Genomic DNA, 15963 nt, shown 5'->3' with positions numbered 1-15963 from the left:
ACTCTTACCGACACACCATTAAACTGTCAAACTTTGTTAACAAACTCCTACGTTCTCCAGTTAATTACTAATTATCTTTTTAACACGGACGTAGTTGATTTAACTGACCACATGACCTCTTCTTTATACTTGGTATTTCCTCCACCAGTCGAGAGCAATGGTCCGATTATAGCGTCGTCTCATTAATCGAAATCTTCAGGTTCAACATCTAAGTTTCTATATCTCCTTACAGGTTCGCTGACATCTGCTGAATTAGTTCAACATTCATAAGACATTTCTTCGATTTTAGTTTTTAGCTTTGGTAACCTGCTGTAACTCCGAAAACATCTATTTGTTCAGGTTAAACACATAACTGAAATCCCCCGGTGTGTTTCTCTGAAGTAATGTTCTAACTGATGTTTCTGTATTTTTTTGACCTTTGGTAGCATCAGTTTGCTTAGAATATCGTTGTTCTCTCAATAATCATGGTTGTTTAAAAAACAATGTTCGCTTGTACTGCACTTTCAGATTATTCGCAGGCAACACATTTCTCGTTGTGTTTCCCTCAAATGTTGTAACTTTCTAAACATCATTACTTTGAAAAACATATTTATTTGTACGGCATTTTTTTTGTTTATTGCTACAATTAATAATCTGGTTCATCCACATATTTAATTATTCCTCTCAATGATATAGTACAAAAACTACAAATGTATTTAAACACCATAGTACTGATACTACAATTGTAATTAAAACACTGTAATGTAGATAATGCAATTGTATTTACAATCTTAACCACTAGTATCCACAGTACATTCTATCTAACTAGCCTGTTAACCAGTAGTGTCCATGGTTCATCTGATCTGGCCGGGTGTAATAGAAAACACCAGCTACAATGAAATTTCTGGACCACATGTGTATGTGACATTTGACCTATTTTAATATTTGATCAATTACTAAAGTACGTTTTAGCCCTGTGATTCATCAATAAATCTGTAATTTGATAACGCTTAAATTTAAGGTTTGAAATTTAAAATATTAAAAGTAAATCTTTCTCATATTTAGAATATAAGGCATTTGACTTTTTTCTTAATTTCTAACAAATATTCATTTCAATAGTTTTTATGACCATGTTAATAATGGTTCAGCGATAAGCCTGAAAGGTTACAATACTAAAATTCAGAACTCGATTCTTATGGTAACAACAGTACAGATAGCCACATCAGCAAATTCCCGCTTGAAAATAAACAAACATTCTGTTGTTGTAAAGCAAAAAAAAATAAACCAAACGAAGATTTATCTCTCTGTTTCTATCTTCTTTTTTTTGTAATATTTTCCCGTAATGTGTTTTTTCGTAGTTCCAGACTTGGTTGTTAGGTTTTTGTTGTTGTTGTTTTTTTTTAATCTTTTAATCTCGCCCCCAGTGGCTCTGTCACATGTTTACGGACTTACAACGCTAAAAACCTGGTTTTGATACCCGTAGTGGGCACAGCACTGATAGCCCATTGTGTATCTTTGTGATTAATTCAAAACCACACAACATTTTAACTGCAAAGCTACACAATGAACTTTTTGTCTTTTGGCCACAGATAGAATCAAACCCTTCATTTTAACATTGTGAGTTTAAAAGCTTATTGCTTCCTCTGTGTGGGTAACAGCTATAGACCCTGCACTAACAATTTTGCACGTGGCGTCCTTATCTATGCGAGGTGGGAATTGTCATGGGGCAGTAAGACGACCCCAGGAAATCAACCATATATGATGTTGGTCTACGACTAGGTTTTAAGGGTCGTTGAGCTTGAATATGGTGTCACATTTTATGTTGCTTCTACCCTTCAGAATCCGAGGACGCCATGTTCGTCCCTCATTGAAACGCCAGAGGGACTAAACCTGGCACACGTGCTCAGGTACATCACCAGGTGTTCTACTTGTTTTTCTTTATGAAAACAACACCGAAATGAGACCCTAAGTGTCACTTTTGAATCTTGTATTAATGAAATGTAATTCCTTATAAAGTCATGAGAAGGAGCTAACAACACAAAACTAGTTTCTGTTTTATTTATTTAAAAACTGAAATCTACAATTATGCGATCAGATGTTTTGAAAGAAAACATGGCTACCTAAGTAACTGCATTCTGTCAAGGTAATATTTTATTAGGGCTTACCATTTTATTGTATCACTCAAATTAACAATAATTAATGCCTGTTACAGTCATTCTCACCACACGGAAAAATGTAAAATGTATATAAAGACTTTCTTAAATGTATAAGTGAACACGGTTCAAAAACATACAGTTTTTCCCTTGCACTACACTGTAGTGACTACAGTATTGTTTTGTTTTTTGAATTTCGCACGAAGCTACTCGAGAGCTATCTGTGCTAACCGTCCCTAATTTAGCAGTGTAAGACTAGAGAGAAGGCAGCTGGTCATCACCACCCACCGCCAACTCTTGGGCTACTCTTTTACCAACGAATAGTGGGATTTACCGTCAAATTATAACGCCCCCACGGCTGGGAGGGCGAGCATGTTTGGCGCGACGGGAATGCAAACGCACGACCCTCAGATTACGAGTCGTACGCCTTAACATGCCGGGCACCTGAACTACAGTTACCTTCCGACATAGTATAACGTGTGAAACAGCAGCTTACTATATACCTTCGTATGAACGTTTTAGGTACATGTGATATTTTGATATGTTTTTATTTAGGGCTAGCCGTAGTTTAATGTTCAGCCTACTCGTGAAAGTTAAACAAATATTAAAATCAAATACTAATGTATCTATTCGCCAGTTTTTCGTGTTATTTCGATCACCAGTTAACCATCTACAGTATCTCATGGTGCCAGGTTAATCTGCTAAAAACATTGTAATTATAACTATTGCACATTTTATATTCCATAATAAAGAAGTTTAAAGTCACCTTTTATCAGTGACGTAGTTTGTGAATGTTGTAGACAGAACAGAAATTACAAAAAAAGACTAACATTCAAGGATGAACCTAACCAACCAATCAGTTGGTTGACGAACGAATCAACAATCAGCAGTTTGTTTGACAGTAAAGGTAAAGATGTCTACCAACAGTTGGAAGTTAACTAATTCTTGGTAAGTCTATTATTCTGCATGAAGTAATGTGATATATAAATCTATATGAAAGAAAACATCGGTAAAATGTACAAAGTTTGTATTTCTCGTAAAAATATTGTATTTATGTAAGAATATATAATTTGTTTATTGTGTTTCTATCTCTTGCTATCGGCATTAAACTTGTGTTATTGTTTGAAGATTATTTATATTTAACGCAATATAATTAAAGCTGTGTGGTGTTTTTCTTGTTGTTTTGTTTTCTCAAACTAACATTTTTAAAACGGAGCCATACGTTGTTAGGACCTGAGAATTAAATTGTATGTTGCTGTTTGTTTCTAGATTATTTGTGCAAATTTATAGGATGGCAACTTCTAGCTTTACAGATGAGAAACTTGACCAGAAAATGGTGATAATCACAGGTATGTAAAATTATATAATAAAAACATGTTGTATGTCCTCTTACCGTTACCATTCTAACTGTACATCTGATACCTATTTCTGTATTTATTATCAAACAATTAAAAGTATTTTATAATAAACGTATCAAATATGTTTTTATTTCACATTGTTGTATTTGTGAAATATTGTGAAAAAAATATTTCCTTCATGTATAACAAACAGTCTCGTTTGAATGATAAGAAACAATATCTAAATGTCACACATTTTGTACACAAATGTTTGTAACTGGAAACAATAAATTTAAATTGTCGTTATGATAAAATGATAACTGGTATATACTTAGGGTTTATGAAAAACGTTACATTTGGACAGTTTTAGTTTTAATAAACGTGTTCTTGGTAAACGACCCGGGCACCTCCATACTAATGTGTTTTTACCATATTTAGTGTCTTATCAGTTTATTTTATAAATTTGTATTATATAAGAAACGAATGTTTTACTACATTTGAATGACCACAGATTAGCTTATGTTGAAGCTGATTTTATCATTGGCTACTTTCCGATGCTTTTGAGTGATACCTTGACCAATTAGTGGCGTTAGTCGCAGGTTCGGCAATAAAATCAACTTATATTGTTTGTTATCTAGCTTATATAAAAGGCAGGGTGTGTGTAACGTTAAGACTCGCTTGGTATCTCAAAATACGAGGATTTATAAAAGCCCAAAAGCGTTTATTTAGATAGAATAGTTCGATTATTTTATGATTTTAGTGACGTGGTGCTAGAGGTCTGAGAGGGAGTGATGGTGGCGCGAGACCTTGTAACTAAAGTGAGTGTTGGTATAATATACCGAAAATAAAAACCTAGTGTAGGATCACCCTGATTAGTAGCAACTGCAAAAATTTTGTATTAAAGTAAATATATCGATTCTTAATATATTTTCTGTTATATCAAGAAGTTTTTGATAAAAAATAAACCTCTTTAATCAGCATTCTTAATTGAGAAATCGACAAATATTTTTTCGCTTCTGTTGTATATATATTTCATATAGACTAGGTACATCATTAGGTTATAATTTTGTTGCTGTGCAACATAACAATCATAATTGAAACATTGTCTTACCAATTTTAATACACGTTAAGAAAAAAACTATTTTTACTCCAAATAAATATAAAGAATACCTTTTTATTTAAACCGACGTTTCACATTTACACAAACTCGTTGGCTTTTATATGTATTAGAATTTGTTTATCTAGAAAATTTTTAGAAATAATTATTCTATGAATACGTCACGAATTCGTTTCATGAATGATTTAAACTTTGATTGGGTCACAGATGGTCAAGTTTTATTCCACAAAATGTATTTATTTCAGTAAGGTATAAAATGTGAGATTAGGATAAACTATAGGGTAGTTGTGGCAACCTCGTCGTTTCTGATGGGCTGTACGTTATTAATAAAAAAATTAAAATAAACAACATTCATATTAATATTGATGAACTAAGTGTCTATTCTTTACATGTTTGTTTAAAATCTATGTATTTTTTTCTTCTTCTACAAATTAAGACTACTTAAGTGGATATCTAAACATTTAGGTGCTAGTTCAGGGATAGGTAGAGCCACTGCCGTGTTGTTCTCACGCCTGGGAGCGAGGCTAGGTTTGACTGGAAGGAACCAAGAAAATTTGGCAAAATCTGCTGAAGAATGTGAAGCAGTTTCACCTTATGATCTAAAGGTTTGACGAAACATGATATAACATAGACGTATTTAATACATTAGAAATATTTTGATAAAAAATCCGAAAAAACGACCTTTATTTTCAGATATATATATATTTATTTATTTATTTTGACCAATGTTTAATATTCAAACAGTTGTGCACATTAAACCTGATGAAGTCTCAACAGCGAAACGTTTGTTAATACATCAAGACATAAATACAAATATATATACATCTGCAGTGTAAGGTAGTTTACTTTCTTAACTTTTTTATCAAAATGTTTAAATCCCTTCAGCATGCACTACATGAAATGTATGAAATGTTTAAATAACAAACATTGCTCATTTAGTAATTTATAAATGACATCATGTTATTTCTTTGATTGAACTAAAATATGTTCTAATAAATAGGAACTGTTGTTTCAAGGATGTAGAAAATAATAAGAAAGTCTGACTTAGGTTGACCTTTAGTTAAGAAGCAAAATGAATAAATAAAAAATAGACAGTTGTAATATCTCTGGTATTGCTCTGGGTCTGTGAAGAAAACACATGGAAGTATTCTCACATCATGGTTCTATAATGTATTCTTTCAAATACACTTAACTTGCTTTAACTGAAAATATTTGTTTACCAACACACAAACAAATACTTGTAAACAAAGAAATCAAATAACTAAAAGATGCCAATATTGGAATCACAAGTGATAAGTAATATATAATAAATTTACTGTGATACACACAACTCAGTATTTTTATTTGTGTTTTCTAATTTGAAATGTTCACTTTCTTTTGTATTTCAGCTTTCGTGTATCGTCAGTGATTTAATAATAGAATCAGATATTAAAGAGTTATAAAGTCAACAATTGATAACAACGAAAGACTGGATATTTTGGTGAGTTTAGTTATTACAAAAAATATAGATTTAACATATTACGTCTATACCATAATTATTTTTTTACTTTCGGTTTTGGTCCAGTTCTTAAACATTTAAATGCTAGTGTTCCATTATTATTACAAATCAAAGTTTAAGCCTGGCAGGCCTATCTTTTCACAGACACATAAAAGGCTAAGTACTTCAAGTAAAAAACTAAACTAGTACAATTTTTAGATAAAATATTTATGATTAACCTCTGGTTACCCTTTTTTATGTATTATAGTTACGTTCGAGTTAATGTCCCACTTTTCTTTTATATCTTAGCCTTTTGTATTTTATGTAAAGTTGGTAGTTTTATTTCTAAATAATACCTTTTACGTGAGTTTTGTAAGAGTTCCTTCACTGAACACATACATTGTCCAATGTGACGACCTAATTCTATGACCCAACACCAGCTGCCCTTCCTTCACTTTGGTTATATTTTGTAGAACCTTCAGAACGTGGCTCCTGTTACTTTTTTAAGTCTAAACGTGGTTTCCTACTTAACCTACAAAGTACCAAGACGTTCTTGGGTTTCTTATGTTACACAAACTACATATCGTTCTAGAATAACAAGTACTTTACTATTGTACTCAGGCATCTCTTGTTTTAACGGTATAGTTAAACATAAAAAAATCCATTCTTTGAAGTGATGAAAATCTTTTCATTCTTTAATAATCTGTAATACGGACACATTCTGTAACGTAATATTCCCTGAAATTCATAGGTACTTGTATCTCACTCCTTTTTAATTGAAGTGACACAGAAGGATCAGAGATTCCTACCTGAGTGATTAGAGATGATGGAAATTGCTACTTAGATATATATATATGATCACAATCTGTACTCACTAAAAGTAAGAGGTAGGGAGAAAATAGAAATTACTACATGTGAAGAGATTATCACGGCGCGTGTTGCCTAGTAACAAACTCAATCAACATCAGAAGTTTGAGTTATAACCCTAACAGCTGGCAAAGCACTCGAAACCAAAATGTCTAAAATTCTGTGATACAGTTAACATTTTACATGTCTTTAATTTTTAACTCGTAAAAGTCAAAATAATGGGAATGTTAGAGGAAAGTGAATGTAAGAAGAAAGTAGGAACATTAAAATGTGTTGTTTTTGTGTTTGGTTAATAATGCTGGAACAGTAGCACTGGACTCAGCTCATTATGGTTCTTTAGGGACACTAGATTTGGTGTGGAAAACCAACGTTCGGTAAGGAAGCTAATATCTAGTAGCTGTGTAGAGAAATAAAGAAAATATACAACACACACACACATATGTATATTTAAACAAACAAGGAAAGGACTGTGTGTATATACAATTTCTAGTCAATACTGTATACACATAGTAGTATTTGTTTGTAGCTAAGCACAAAGGGCTATCTCTTCTTTGCCTATCTCGGGTATCAAAACCCAGATTCTAGTGTTGTAAGTCCTTAGACATACTCCTGATCTACTATGGGGGTATATTATATGTAGAAGAAAAACCATGAAAATAATTTAAACAAATTGAAGATTAAATGAAAACTAGTTGTGTTACTTAGTGTTGCAGAGGTTTCGAAAAAAAATTACCTTACTGTCTCTGTTTACCCGTTTTGTATTTCGATAAGTAGAAAAATATTTTGTGAATTTAGGAAAAAACTTAGCGTTGATTTTGAAAATAAACCACGAACCTGTTTTAGATCATGCCTTCCTCATAGTCATGTTTTTCATTTTTTCTTCACTAGTAAGGATAAATAGGCCCTTATGGAGAATATTTTGATTATATTGTACACGTATGAGTGTTCGTTTTAGTGAACAGGATAGGTTTAGTTTTATTCCCCCATCCACCGTCATCCCTCCAGGATTATTAAAATTTTAAACGTAAATATTTATTTAATATTAAGTTCAATTTGCTTTAATGTCAATTTGATATATTTTTATGGATGCGATACCGTATTCACATTTTGAAACATGCTATAAACAAAATATAATATTTTACTTTATAATGTATCAAAGAAAAATCCGCTTCCAGGTATTGAAGCAACTTGAAGAAAAAATATAGAATAATATATATTAGTTGACTTGACTTTAATCTTATTTTACATAATAATTACTATAATGTAAACCATTTTTTTTTCATAATCTGTTTTGTGGTAGACAGCATGATTTTATTTTATAGGTTAGCTCCACTGTTCGTTTTTTCCCACAGGACTTTCTAATTCTGCATATATTTCTTCTCTATGTGAATTAATTATATGATGCATTAGTAGGTGTATAGTTAATAATTTGTAACGAAATGGGCCTGCAGTTAAATATTAGATCAAACTTTCCAAAAATTGTCAAGTCAGCAAAGAAATTATTCGTGTTATATATATATATATATGTTTACGATAAAATTACCGCTTCGTGTTGCAGACGACAGAGGCGTATATCAACTTAAAATTGTTGTTTGCGCGCCTTCACGTGTGAGAAATGTGACATGCGCAGAAAAAGTATGACGAGAACAATGAATCAAACAAGCAAACACATAGAGACTTGGAGTACATATGTATATATGTACATAATGAAAGAAATTTATGCATATATTATATGTAGAGATAAGGAAAATATTGTAAGGCTAAATTTTAAAAGTTTCAACTTCCAGTTTATTATGAACAAATTTCGTTACTTTTCATGTATTAGAATATTGTTTTCTCTGTTAAAATAAGGCCCGGCATGTCCAAGCGTGTTAAGGCGTGCGACTCGTAATTCGAGGGTCGTGGGTTCGCATCCCGGTCGCGCCGAACATGCTCGCCCTCCCAGCCGTGGGGGCGTTATAAAGTGCGGTCAATCCCACTTTTCGTTGGTAAAAGAGTAGACCAAGAGTTGGCGGTGGGTGGTGATGACTAGCTGCCTTCCCTCTAGTCTTACGCTGCTAAATTAGGGACGGCTAGCACAGATAGCCCTCGAGTAGCTTTGTGCGAAATTCAAAACAAACAAACTATTAAAATCTGTACCTTATGTTATAATTCGCAATTAAATCTTCCTAAAATAAACTGTAGAATTAATGGATAGTAGCTAGTAATTTATAAACAATATTTGTTAAGGAGAAACCCTTCGAAGCTTACCAGAATCATTGTAAAATAGTTCGGTAATAAAACATATTCTGAAGAGATGTGCGAGGGAACGCCATATTGGTTTTGATAGTAACGACATCTGTTGCTTTAATGGTTAGTTTTAAAAACATTCTAAATATTTTCCTTCTATGTCTTCCAAGTTCTGTGTAGCATTTGACAATGTCAGCTGTTCCTCACCTGATTGAAAGTAAAGGTTCAATTGTAAACGTTTCAAGCGTTCTCAGCATAAGGGGAGTATGTAGTCTAATATGGAAGAGCCAGTGAAAAATTATAGATTGTGGTTTGATTGAAACGTGGTACGGAATGATATATTTTTTCAATACTTATCAGCGTGCAGTTTATCTTGTTTCACTTCTTAATGTCATATTAATTTATCCCGTAATTTTTATCGCGAGTTTTTAATCATAAAATATTTTGGAACTTTCACTGTTAGCGACAAGTTTGGTCGTAATCCTATATAAACATGAAAGAAGTTAAACTTAATTCAAAGCTCTTGTCAGATTTAGTTTCTGTTGTAGTTTCTAAAGCAAAACATGGCATACTGTTAGTTTTCATATTATAACGGTAATTACTTTGTTTTGTAAATCTAGTTTCTAATCAAACAATTTTATCAATTTTTCTAGTGTGCAAGAACCCTGTCCAATTCCATGTTAAAAGGCGCTTTAGATCAGTTTACCAGAAGTGTGGCATTAGGTGAGTTTATTAACAAATACATAAATATTGAGGAACAAAAATAGTTTTATATAAAAAACATCTGGGACTGTTTATTAAATATAAGTTATATTTTAAAGTAAAGTTATGTTTATTTCTTCATATTCATCGTAAGCTATAGATTTCTTCGTCTGAGTGAATTTTGACCACTATATTTCCACCTATAAATTATTATTGATACAAGTTTACCGAAAGTAAACCGAAAGCGACAGTTTTGTATTCTAAAATATAATCCCCCAAACGTTCGTCAGAAGGAGTTAACAACACCATTAGGTGCTATAGCATATTTAATTAATTAAAATCTTAAGCTCATTATATCCTATAACATTCATTTCAGTCTGCATTTTCTGAAGATGATTTTTATTGGTACTTTATATTTAATTTTATTATAGAATACGTGAATTCTAACTTCAGTTTTTAAGGTTCTTGTTAGTGTAAGCTTGACGACTGGCTGGAAATATGTCAAACTCAACTAATGCTTTCTTTCAGTATTAGTTTAAAGAGTTCGTAAAAATTCTGTTTTTCCCGTTGAGTGATAGTAACCATCCTCTAACGTTAATATACGAATGTAATATTACTACATCGTTTTAATTGTGTAACAGATATGTGCGCGAAGATTAAGCGCTTTCGAAGAATATGCATTAGATTAGATACTGGATAGTCCATACTTGTGTCTAGCAATAAAGAAATTTAATAAGCAAATCTCTTTAATGCATAGGCATTTAATCATTGGCACAATGACGTGATATTTCCGTAATTACGTAATCGTATTAAATGTGTAAGAGATTATTCTAAATACAATTTACTGGTGTATTGTCAATACACTGTATAATCATTATAAACGTTACCTAGGTTATATATTATTTACTAAAATAAGAGTGAATATTCCTTAAAATAATATCGATTATTTATTACTTTTTGAACTATTTTTGTCTTAATATAATTTCACACCCTTATACAACTTCTTCTCGATGATAGTTTCATATAAAAATTTGAAAAGCTGGTAGCAGTGTTTATATTAAAAGTAGTGTAACGTAAACCAGAGAAACAAATATTTATCACCGGTTGAATTGCCTTTAGAAATTTCTTATTTTTCCAGATCTTGCTCCCAAACAAATCAGAGTGAACTCAGTAAAGTGTGTTTTTATGTGTTCATAACCTATATTCAAAAAATGAGTTTCGGATACATATTAATTTTTAATTTGATTTATTTAAAACTAAGCTCAGTTTATTGTTTATTGTATTATCACTGTGAATCTGAGGTATAGGCGGAGAGTGTTTTATTTTGGTATCTTCTTCTGTCATATCATATACATATTACGAACGATGGTGTCTGTCACAACGATCGTCTGTGTTCTATTTGAATAGCTGTGCACGTAGGCAAACTTTAACATCCACTTTTATAATAAATGGAGAACAGGAACTAATCATACTGTCATTTACATTTCAAAACTTAACGTTACATAAATAATATAAATGTAGATTTATTGTATGTTATTGTTGAATGTCTCTTAACATGAATGAAATACTCAGGAATTACTTTTGTGGTGGATGGTATAAGTAGCTTAGAGCTTTGACTCTGAGTGCAACCAAGAATGAAACACAATTAATCTTTCTAAAGTTCATGAAATAATTTAAATTGTTAGACTGAATTGAACTATTCCCATCACTTGGGAAGGGTACATTTGTTTTTACTGTATAATATTTTTGAGTTATTGAAAATTATGTTCCATAAGGAGTATTTCCGTTTGAAAAGCTGTTTATTTATACACAATAAGAAGAGGAAAGTGTTCTTTGGACATTCGGGAAAAAGATATCTTTCTTCTCCTATTTGAAGAATCTATGACTTCTCAAGTCTCTTACACTTGCCATCTCTGACCTCAGGGTTTATGATTGGCAGCCATAGATGATCCTACTATAGTTACCCAAGTGTTGGCGGTGGGTGTTGTTGATTAGTCTACGAGTTCAAAATTATGTACAGCTAATGAAGGTTTGTAAAGCTGTTAGTTTATTTTGATGCTAAAAGTATATAGTCATCCAGTTTTGATCTGTGTTTTATTATCTGAAGACAGTTGATCAGTGAGAATTTTGATCTGTTTCCAGATCCGAAAACGATACAATTATTTTTGAGGAGATACCCATCTCCTTGTAAGTTAACAAAAGATAAAATTAAAGTATTTTATGAATTCTTCACAAATTTTGGAATACTGTAATCCCAACTGAACAAAAGTACGATTAATTATAAACAAGATAAGATATTAGTTAATCTGTATTGTTTGAATTATTAGTTACCCTGTTAATTACTGTCGGAAAGATCTAACGTTCGAGACGTGATGCTGCTTAACACGTTCTGCGCTATCAGCTATGGACCCGTGACGATGTAACACTCAATCCCGTTTTACAAATCGAAGATTCAACTAATCCTTCGTGATGATGTGTGCTGCTTGCTTTAATTATGTCTTAGCCAGTAGTTCATCACTAGAAGCGTTTTATCTAGCCAGTTAGGCTGATCTGATGCATAAGATACCATTCAGGTTGTGAGTACCACTAATTTATAAAATATACACTTTGTATTTTTGAAAACGGTCTTCAAATTAGAGAAATGTAGGAAGTTTGCAGAATGAAATTTTTAATTAATATACTGATTTCTTCGGAATTTCATGTGAACACACATAAAAGGTTTTTTGAGCATTACTGTCTCTATATTGTTGTCACACACTGGACTTGAAGGAGAACAGCGAGGTAACACGTTAACAGCGCCCTCTATCAATCCTCTGGTAATTCTTGAATGACATAGGCGATTCCCGGTGTCACACTCAAGACTATACATGTATTACTTACTCTATTTATAAATGATAATTTAACAAGATATCTATATTTTTATTCAGTTTAATTTATGTTTTTTAGTTTTAATTTTAGTTTTAGTTTTTAGTTTTACAATTTATATATACACTTACTTTTCACTTGTTAACGTTAAAACTTAACGTTACATGCAACTAAATATGTTTAAATAAATATGGAAAAAGCAGCCCAGTCATATCCGCTTGGTCATGGGGGACAACCACAAGATGTCGCCAATGCAATCGCTTTTCTCACTTCTGACGAAGCTTCGTTTACAACCGGAGAAACCCTGGTGGTAGATGGCGCTAAAACTGTCTCTTACAAATAAGTTTGCTTTTTGTTTTACTTCTACAACAGTAAAACCTTAGTTACTAATTTATTCCGTATGTTCTTTATTTGAGTGATGGTAGTTAAGGTGGTGATTTAACTGATCTAAGTCTATTGGTTACTTGTTCTGATCTTTTTAACATTTGTTTTTATTTTTGGAGAAATACATCTTTTGCTTTAAATAAAACATTACAAATTAATTCCGTTTGGCATCTGCTTATTCAACGCAAAATCAGGGGTTCGATTCCCCTCGGTGAGCTCAGCAGATAGCACGACGTGGCTTTGCTATAAGAAAACACAAACACACATCTGCTTATTAATTTTGAATAAACTGGTTGTTAAGAACAAAAGAAACTAAATATAATGTTGTTTATAGAATTTTTGTTATTAAATGGTACATCAGCTGGGTGACATCAACCAAAGTATTCTAATCAGTGATTACGAGAAAACTCACTTGTAGAGAAAACTATATATGTAAAAACAGCTGGTTTGGGTCAAGAAAACTTTTATGTAGAGGAGCGAACAACGTTTCGACCTTCTTTGGTCATCGTCAGGTTTACAAGGAAAGGAAGGGTTACTGACCGATAGCTGACAACATGTTTGAAGGGGGTTCTGTAACTGAGTGTAGGAATATAGAGGACGTGCTTAGATGGTTGATTATATTTATTAATATAGGTAAAAGGTTTTTTGTATTGGTTTATTTTGGGCTTGAGTTGTTGTATAAGTAAGGCTTCTTTAATTTAGCGTTTCTTTATGTTTGTTTGTTTTTTTAGTATTTGAGTGTTTTCTATGGTTACGTTGTGTTTATTTGACTTGCAGTGTTCGGAAACGTGTGAAGGTGACTTTTTATGTTCTTTGAATCTGGTTTTCAATTTTTCTACTTGTTTCTCCGATATAGAAGTCGTGGCAGTTATCACATTGTATTTTATAAATAATGTTGGTGTTGTGTTTGGCAGGGTGGTTTTACATGATATAGACCTCAGTTTTGTGCCTGGTTTTTGAATAAATTTGGTATTAGCTGGAATGCCATATTTTTTTACTAGTTTTTGCCAAATGTTGGATATTTTTCTGCTGATGTAGTGAGTATATAGTATGCAGCCATATATGGTTTCGTGATTTTTAAATCGTAAATATGTTTACTTTTGTTACTTGATTTTGTCTAGGTGTGTGTGTATAATGTTTTTTACGGTTTGTGGAGGAATGTTATTGATGTCGATGAAGTATTGTTTTATTTTATCTAATTCGTCGTTATTTTTATCTGGTAAGCATAGTTTTATGGCTGTGTTTATTTGGTTTCTTAGTATGTTGAGTTTTTGTTTTGTTTCACGTGCTGAGTCCCAAGGAATGTATAGATCAGTATGGGTGATTTTTCGGTGGATTTCTGTTTTCAATTGTGTATCGGTTCTTGTAATTTTGATGTTAAGAAATGATATTTGATTGCTTTCTTCTTGTTCACATGTGAAGTTAAGGTTGGGATGTTTAATGTGATTGAACAAATAAAGTGTGTGTTCTGTACATATGAATCCCTCTACATATCTGTACCAGTATAGTGGTGAATGTAATGCTGTGTTACCTTAAGTGATAAGAAATAGGACATACGGTACCTAAAGTGACCTCATTCTACCATTAATTTATGATTGGATACTAACAACCACACATACTTCCCTTTGTTTTACAAATCAAATCTGTGATCATAAAACTAATTACAGTTTGCTACTCATACTGTGATGCCCTTTACATTCAATAATTTCGTTATTCCAAATGTTAAAGTATTAAAAGTTAATCTTTCTTATATTTAGTATAAAGAAATTACACTTTTTTCTTAATTTCTAACAAATATTCATCTCAGTAGTTTTTATGCCCATGCTAATAAAGGTTCAGAGGTAAGCCTGAAAGATTATAATACTAAAATCATGAGTCGATTCCTATGGTAACAACAGTACAGATAGCCACATCAGCAGATTCCCGCTTAAAAATAAACAACCATTCTGTTGTTGTAGAGCTAGAAAAATAAACCAAATGAAGTTTTATTTCTCTGTCTCTATCTTCTTTTTTTGTAATATTTTCCCGTAATGTGTTTTTATGTGTTTTTCTGCAAGCAGTTATGGCCCGGCATGGCCAAGCGCGTAAGGCGCGCGACTCGTAATCTGAGGGTCGCGGGTTTGTGCCCGCGTCGCGCTAAACATGCTCGCCCTCCCAGCCGTGGGGACGTTATAATGTTACGGTCAATCCCACTATTCGTTGGTAAAAGAGTAGCCCAAGAGTTGGCGGTAGGTGGTGATGACTAGCTGCCTTCCCTCTAGTCTTACACTGCTAAATTTGGGACGGCTAGCACAGATAGCCCTCGAGTAGCTTTGTGCGAAATTCCAAACAAACAAACAAGCAAGCAGTTAATTTATTTCTTTTTTTCATACTTTGTAAATCAACACCCCTGCAAGGAAACTAGATCATAAAATATAAACCAGTGTCTTAAAACGTAAAACAATTCAGAACCAAACTAAAAAAATTTAGGAATGTAACATATTTTTCATGGCTTTGTTAAAATATTTCACAAACTGTCTTATTTGGCTGTCACTACATAGCAGCACATTACGTAAAACTTTTCGCTTGTAGTTCCAGACTTGATGGTTAGGTTTTTTGTTCTTTCTACGACCCGGCATGGCCGTTTCTGTTAAGGCGTTCGACTCGTAATCTGAGGGTCACGGTTTCCAATCCCCGTCGCACCAAACATGCTCGCCTTTTCAGCGTGGGGGCATTATAAAGTTACGGTCCATCACACTATTCGTTGGTAAAAGAGTAGCCCAAGAGTTGGTGGTGGGTAGTGATGACTAGCTACCTTCTCTCAAGCCATACACTGCAAAATTAGGGACGGCCAACTCAGATAGCCCTCGTGTG

The 15963-nt window shown here is 32.7% G+C and overlaps 1 pseudogene; it reads left to right on the top strand.

Annotated features, from left to right (window-relative positions):
* Positions 1 to 3423: 3423 nt before the first annotated feature.
* Positions 3424 to 11058, top strand: LOC143257878 (3-oxoacyl-[acyl-carrier-protein] reductase FabG-like; annotated as a pseudogene).
* Positions 11059 to 15963: the final 4905 nt, after the last annotated feature.

The sequence above is a fragment of the Tachypleus tridentatus genome, chromosome 7 (assembly GCF_004210375.1).
Source record: "Tachypleus tridentatus isolate NWPU-2018 chromosome 7, ASM421037v1, whole genome shotgun sequence".
Taxonomy (NCBI): domain Eukaryota; kingdom Metazoa; phylum Arthropoda; class Merostomata; order Xiphosura; family Limulidae; genus Tachypleus; species Tachypleus tridentatus.
This window is presented reverse-complemented; position numbering and strand designations above follow the sequence as displayed.